At 50.0% G+C, this 7,237-nt stretch overlaps 1 pseudogene; it reads right to left on the reverse strand.

The window, feature by feature from the left end:
- Nucleotides 1–1,034: 1,034 nt before the first annotated feature.
- On the reverse strand, nt 1,035–1,685 carry LOC146179700 (uncharacterized; annotated as a pseudogene).
- Between the last annotated feature and the right edge of the window lie 5,552 nt (nt 1,686–7,237).

The following is a 7,237-nucleotide window of genomic DNA, read 5'->3' on the forward strand; positions in this document are numbered from 1 at the left end:
GCCAATGTCAACAAGGTTATGCTCACAAACTAATTCAGTTGGAACAGCAGCACTGGGGTCATAACGTCTGCGATATACTGATCGATCCTCATTGTTACATACACAATTTAAATCTCCCGGCAATAAAATTTCCCGGTGTGTGCGCAGGAGATTTGCCAATGACAAGAACAACACTTTCCTTTCTTGCTGCTTAATAGACGCATAGACACAAACAATTCGCCACTGCTGACCCAAAATGGTGAGGTCACAACATATGAGCAGCCCCTCATCATCAATGCATTATGACAAGTCAGTCATGTCTAGTGTATTGCTCAGAAACAGCATGCACCCTCCGGACAATCCTTTGGAATGGCTGACGATAATATTATAATAAAATAAAAAAACATCTCAAGAGCACTTTCAGTATTCTCATCCGTAGGCAACTGTTTCCTAAATTGCAGCTACACTCACACGACTGCTTTCAAGCAGTTGCTTTAACTGGCACTGGCGTCGTGGATTCCGCAAGCCTCTAACGTTAAGGGTAGCGATCTCAAAAGCTGTGGTCTCCGCCTTTTTTTCTGCGTGCATTAATCAACTCCATCCGCCTAAGCGGGGAGAGTCGCCGGCAAATTGGCGACCTTTTAGCTGTAACTTCCCGTTATTTTTAAGCCAATCGCCCACTTGCCTCCTGCTGTGATACCTTGCTTGGATCTTCGTTGACACCAAGGTTCTCCTCCGCGCGACGCTTAAAAGGCGCGCTGCTGTCCATGGAGACCTCTGATGTTGCTGAGGCATCCGCCCATGATGTCGGAAGCATTGCTTCACTCGCAGCTCTAATCGGCAGCTCTTTGCAGACTCCGGCAGTTGACTCCTGACGCGGCGCACTACACACCAGCAACACACCACCGACGGGGCAGCGTGGACGCACATACGCTGGCTTCTCGGCAACCCCCAGTGGCAGATCTCGATGTGCATCTGCAGCAGAACGCAGCGTTTTAAACAGCTCAATATCAGATGCACCGTGCTCAGACTGGCTTCGGCTTGGGGTCGGGAGATTAACTAGGTAGCGGATTGATGTCTTTTGGGTTATTAATGGACACTGCTTCATGCGAAACTGCGGTGTTGAGCTCTCCAGAAGTGTCCACAACATCCGATATGTCCATGATGTGCTCTAACACTCCATCATCTTCTTTAGACAAGGAGCCCTGACGCAACCTATCGGCATAGGTCAAGATGCAGGCATCCACTGTGTGACCGAAATGACGACACTGGGTGCATCGAGGCGTTCGGCACTGCCGCCGGACATGTCCTACTCTGCTGCACCACAGACACAGTGGAGGCCTGCCCGGAATAATTACTAACGCCTGAATCCCAAACACACTCAGGGTATAAGGAATGCTGGAAGATGATACACCATTTTTCAGCGTGATAGACACTTCCCGGTTTGCTGTCTCCATGTACCTTTCCATCCCTGGACAGCGCCACTTTTCTCGTTCCATGGTTTGAACAGTGCCATACGGCTCTCAAACTTCTACAATCCGGCGATGTTCCAGGTGGCGTGGGAGCCAAAGCAGCTTCAATCTAATATTTCTCGTTTCCGGGTCAAATATTATGCATTTCAGCACTTTTACGCGTAGCTCCGCCAAGTCCACAAGTTTCTGTTTTGAAACGCTGTTCTCACAAGTCACCATCCAAACATGGCTCATTTGATATTGTCCAATGCAGATCGAAGTCCATGACATGGGCAAAGGGCATCCCTGATGTCAGGCGCTCGGTAAGGACGGCCGTTTGCCACCATGCAAAAATACAGTATTGAGCACTACATTGAGGACGGCAGACGAGGCAGCACAATCTTGTAGGTGTTCATATGATGTCTTCAGAAGACGCAATACCTCGGCCAACGGCCGATGCGCTGTTTCCAACTGCGAGCATTGTGAAGCGTGGCCGTCCCAAACGAATGCCACTCGCGAGCAACACCCCGGGTCGTGAAAGGCTCTTCATAATTCCGCTTGTCTACCGCGAGGGTGATAACGGGATTCCGCGCGTGACAAATACTGCGATTGACGCGCAATTTGAAAGTACCAAAGACTAAAATAGCTAATTCACTCAATTAGGGTGACTGATTGATTGATTAAAACTTTAATTTCCACCTATTTAGGAGGCCCCCTACTTTCCGCTCCTGGCACGCAGGCCTAAGAATGGGGGCTGGAACCTCCGCGACTAAGGACTGGCGAATATATATTGGTTATTCGCGGCCTCAGCCGCCAGGCGGACGGCTTTTTGCCGGTCAGCGGGGACGTCGCTTCGCAGCAGGGTTACCCAGGCTTCTCTACTTTTAATGTTGTCCCTAGCGCCAGGAGACTTAGGGCATTCCCATAGTATGTGGTCGAGGGTCCCCCCTCGCTTCGCAGGCTTTACATTTATCGTTTTTCTCTCATCTATCTGGGTGTGAAACAACCAGACAGGGTTTGGGAAATTTCCGGCTTGTGAACGCCGCCAGGCTATGGCCTCTTTATTATTTAAACTAGAATACGGTGGCGGCATCAGACGTCTTCCTAATCTATAATTTTCGATTATTTCTTTATAAGTTTGCAAACGTTCGTCCATCGCCTGGCAGTCGGGCGGCTCCGCGTTTGCCCGGAAGTAGAGATCTCGGGCTAAATCATAGGCCGCCTCGTTGCCGGGCACGGACGTGTGTGCTGGGACCGAAATTAGGGTGATTTTGCGATTGATGTTAGCTACAACTGTTAGAATTCGGGCGGCTTCTTGCGAGACCCTGCCTTTTCCGATATTCCAGAGAGCAGCTTTACTGTCGCTAAAGATCAATCTAGCCTTCGTTCCGACGCAAGCGAGTGCTATTAATAGCGACCTCTTCAGCCGTGTCCATGTTTCTGCTTCGGATGGTGGCAGAGACGACTGGTGCACCGCTACCATCGACTACCGCGGCGACCGTCGCCCCTGATCGGCCTCTTGCAGCGTCTACGTAGGCAGCTTCTTTTACTCTTCTTTCTTTTGTTCTCTAACCAGTGCTTCTGCTCTCTTCTTCCGTCTCACCTTGGGGTATTGTGGGTGCATGTTGCGGAGGAGAGGACGGACAATGATGTTCTCTCGACATTGCGGCGGTAGGGCAACCTTGTCGGCGTGCCCCTATATGTTTTTCGACCCATCCATTCTAAGTTGGTTCGACCCGTGCTCGACCTACTTAATCTCTCATGTTGGGCGATTCTCACCGCTTCAGCAAGTTCTGTCCAGCTATTACGCACTCCCATTTCTAACAGGCGTTCCGTAGAAGAGGAGATGGGTAGACCCAGCGCCCTCTTGACGCAACGCCTGATGAGTGCGTCTATCTTATCGTTTTCATTGGTCCTGATGTTGAGGAACGGTGTGGCATAGCATATTCGGCTTATTATGTACGCCTGCATCAGTCTCAAGAGGCTTCTCTCTTTGAGGCCTCTGCCTTTGAATGCAATCCTCCTAAATATCCCTGTTACTTGCGTCGCGTAGGTAGTGAGTTTTTTTATCGTTCCGTCGTTATACCCGTCGTCTTGCTGGACTTTTTTGCTGGAGTTTTGGTACGGTTTTGCCGTCGAGCTTAATTTCTACGTTGAAGTCGCCCTTGCACCTCATTTATTTTGGGGTATATAAAAGTTCGGAATGTTGCGGAGAGCACGCAAGACCCCTTTCGGCCGCGTAGGACACAATGTTGTCTGCCGCCGCCTGTCGGCGTTCCTCGATGCTGCCGGCGCTGCCATTGTTCATCCAGAGATTAACGTCACCCACGTAAATGCTGAACTTAAGATCTTTTATGACTTTAAGAGCGGCGGGAAGGCCTCTCATCACCACGTTAAAGTGGAAGGGGGAGAGCACCGAGCTTTGCGGCGTTCCTTTACTCCCCAGGTGGAGAGTGGGGGATTCTAGGTCCTGAAACTAGTTTCAACTTCCTGTTTGTCCGGAAATCCATTACGTAATTATATGTCCTCTCGCCGACTCCTAATTCCTGCAGTCCCGCGAGAATTGCCTGGTGTTTTACGTTGTCAAATGCTTTTGTTAGATCTAGTGCTAGAATTACCTTCACGTCTCTGGATTTCGAGTCAATTATGTCATGTTGTAATCGGAGCATCACGTCCTGCGTGCACAGGCTCGGTTGGAACCCGACCATCTCATGCGGCCACATGTAGTTTTTCTCAATGAAATTAGTTAGCCATGCTTGGATTACACGTTCCATAAGCTTTCCAATGCATGAGGCTAGAGTAATAGGTCTGAGATATTCCTATTTCGGTGGTTTGCCAGGTTTTGGAATTAGCACAACGTTTGCAGTTTTCCATTGATGGGGAAGACGACTGCTACTCCATACATCTTGCATGTAGTTGGTGAGTGCCGTTATGGAAGCTTCGTCTAGGTTTCGTAGCATATTATTTGTTATTCCATCGGGGCCGGGAGCTGATCGCGTCTTCAAGCTCAGAATTTCGGCTCTAACCTCGGCTTCAGAGTTGGGCGCGTGAGAGGGCATGCGTAAGAGGGAGGGACTTTGTATCGCCGACATATGTATCTACAAGTTTAGTTATTAGTTCCGCGTCAGTCCCCTCGAAAGCGTGTCTTGCCTTTGCTATTGTTTTTTCGAACTGTCGGGATCAAGAAGATATCGTAGCAGGCTCCACGTCTTTGAAAGGCTCATGTTGCCCTCCATTTCATCGCACCTGTTACACCAGTTTTGCTCGCAGAGTTTAATTGCATAATCCTCAATTTCCTTCTGGTTATTTTTCGCCTTAGGTTTCGGTTCCATCTCTGACACTGGAGGCATCTTTCTATACCTTTTTTTGCTTCCCACATGTGTAGGAAATTCCTGTCGACTGTTTTCGGTACATCGTTCCCATCTACTGTAATGGTAGCGGATTTAACGTGGCGCATGAGGGTTTCTGCCCAATAGTCGATGTTTTGAATATTTTCGTCCATGTTTGCGGATTCCCTAATTTGTCTGAATTTCTCCCATTCGATTGCGCTGATTACCTTACCTCGTCTTACTTTGACTCCCCGTTTAAGCGTTATTTCGAGGACGTAGGGATGGCTTCCAAAGTTGAGCTCTGTGTTCTTCTATCTAAGCTCCTCTATGTTTTTGGTGAATGTTAAGTCTGGGATTGTGTCTTTAATTGCTCAAACTGTTTCTCAACCTGGTCGGGCAGCCAGAGCCTGTCTGCAGGGTGAGGTTTGATTGGTGAAGATCTTCCCATAACTGCCTGCCCTTCGGATCATACCTATTGTCACGTGGTGGTGACCAGGGTCGGTGACACAAATGGAAACACAGGCTTGATGGTACGGAAATTAACTCTTTATTGGGCTGACTTGCGCCCGCAAAAGAACTAAGCAACTCGGCGACGGCGATAGCAGCAAACGTGTTGGTCGATCGTCGAACAAAGAATGCTCGTCACACTCGTCAACGCTCAATTTAAATGCTACACAGAACAATCTAGATAACGTCGCAAACAGCAACCAACACAGGCTGGAACATTGTGGAAAGACACCCGAGTGGCCGGAACCTTCGAGACAGATCTCGGTGCATCTTGCGCTGCAACAAAACTGATAAAGGTGTGACTTGCGACATCGAGCAATAACAAATATTACGGAACTGATACGCGGTCCAGAATCAGAGTGATAAGCCTGTATGCCGGCGGCTGTTAAAAACCAACAAATACTGTTTATAAGGTTTCGCGGCACTATTATATCCCCACTCTTGGTGGGAGGCGTTGCAGTCTCCTACAATTAGCAGGAGGTTAGCTCCGACTGCCTTCAGTGCTTTGCGAAATAATGTCTTGAACCTAACGTTGCGCCTAACGTTGCGCTGCTGAGGAGAGCTATATATGTGTAGGACAAAAAATACTGGCTTCCTTCTTCCTGCCCGTGATGATTTCAACGAAAACCGACTCAATGTCGCGTCAGCTATGAGGACCAAGCGGGGAACGCGTGCGCTCCAACGCCGCCGGGCGGCGCTTCTCGTCTTCCGCGAGTGACATATGCTGCACCGTTCCTTACCTGTAAACGAATTATAGAACGCCGGTGAACTTAGACGCGCTCAACATGGAAGCCAAGGAGAATTTACCTGCTGGCGAACGGCGCAGAAGACTTGAGAAATTAACTTCTTCTGATCCCGAGGTAGTCACTGAGAGAGAGAGAAACAACTTCTAATGCCAAAAGAGTAATCATTAAGGCATGTCGGCCTGGCGTGGCCCCCAGGTGGGGGCGACGCACTGGGCCCACGAGACAAGCGTCATCTGCGTCTTCTTGTCTGAGCGCGTAAGAAGTTGGTCCCAGCTCTCCTCAGAGGGAGCTTGCTGTAAAGTTCGAGGGGGTGGTCTTCCCCTACATCCACAAAGGGTGTGTGCCAATGTGGCCGTTACTGCACAGTCGCACATGGGGCAAATGGGGTCGTATTCCCCGTCCGTAATCAGTGGAAATCTCGAATAGCTGAGAATAGAATTGGAAGTTTACGCAGCATGCTGGCTTGCGCTTTGTCAAGGTCAGGATGGGGAGGCGGGAAGCGTCGTCTCGTCTCTCTGTGTAGGTTGGTGATTTCGGCAAAAGTCAAGGGGGCCTCGGCGAAGGCCTCTGGATCCGCGGAGCCGCCCGCCCGGTTTGTTAGACCTCGGGCTAGTCGGTCGACCCCTTCATTCCCAGAGCTCCCCGCGTGGGCGGGTACCCAGACTAAGTGGATTTTATGATCGGGAGTGCGGCCGCGGAGTATGCGTGCGGCGGCTGGACAGATAAGGCCTTTCGAATAATTTTGAATCACATGTTTATAATCGCTAAGGACTGTGTGCGTAGGTGGGTCGGCGATGGCCAACGCGATCGCAGTTTCCTCTGCCGCGGTGGGAGAGGGAGCGCTAACCGTAGCAGCAGTAATAAGTGTGGAGTGTGGCGTGGCTACGCATACAACATAGAGATTGTCACTTTGTCTCGCTACATCCACGTAATATGCATGGTCGTCTGTAAGTTAAGTGATGTCGTGTCTCGGCCTTGATTCGACGGCGTGCATCGTGGCGCCCAGCCCGCATATTCTTGGGAATGGGTTTAATCGTGAGGCTGCTTAAGACGGTGCGTGTAGCCGTATGGGACCTGGATCGAGTATGTCATGTTAGAGTTGCCAGATTACGTCTTGGGTGTTAAGACCAGCGCAGAAGCCAATCATAGTGGGAGGAAAGAGGTTGAGTTTATCAGTGTGCGCGTGAGGCGATTAAGGATGACATGTTCCAAAACCTTGCCCGAC

Source organism: Amblyomma maculatum, chromosome 9, assembly GCF_055883805.1.
Source record: "Amblyomma maculatum isolate TAMU_Amacu chromosome 9, ASM5588380v1, whole genome shotgun sequence".
In the NCBI taxonomy this organism is placed as follows: domain Eukaryota; kingdom Metazoa; phylum Arthropoda; class Arachnida; order Ixodida; family Ixodidae; genus Amblyomma; species Amblyomma maculatum.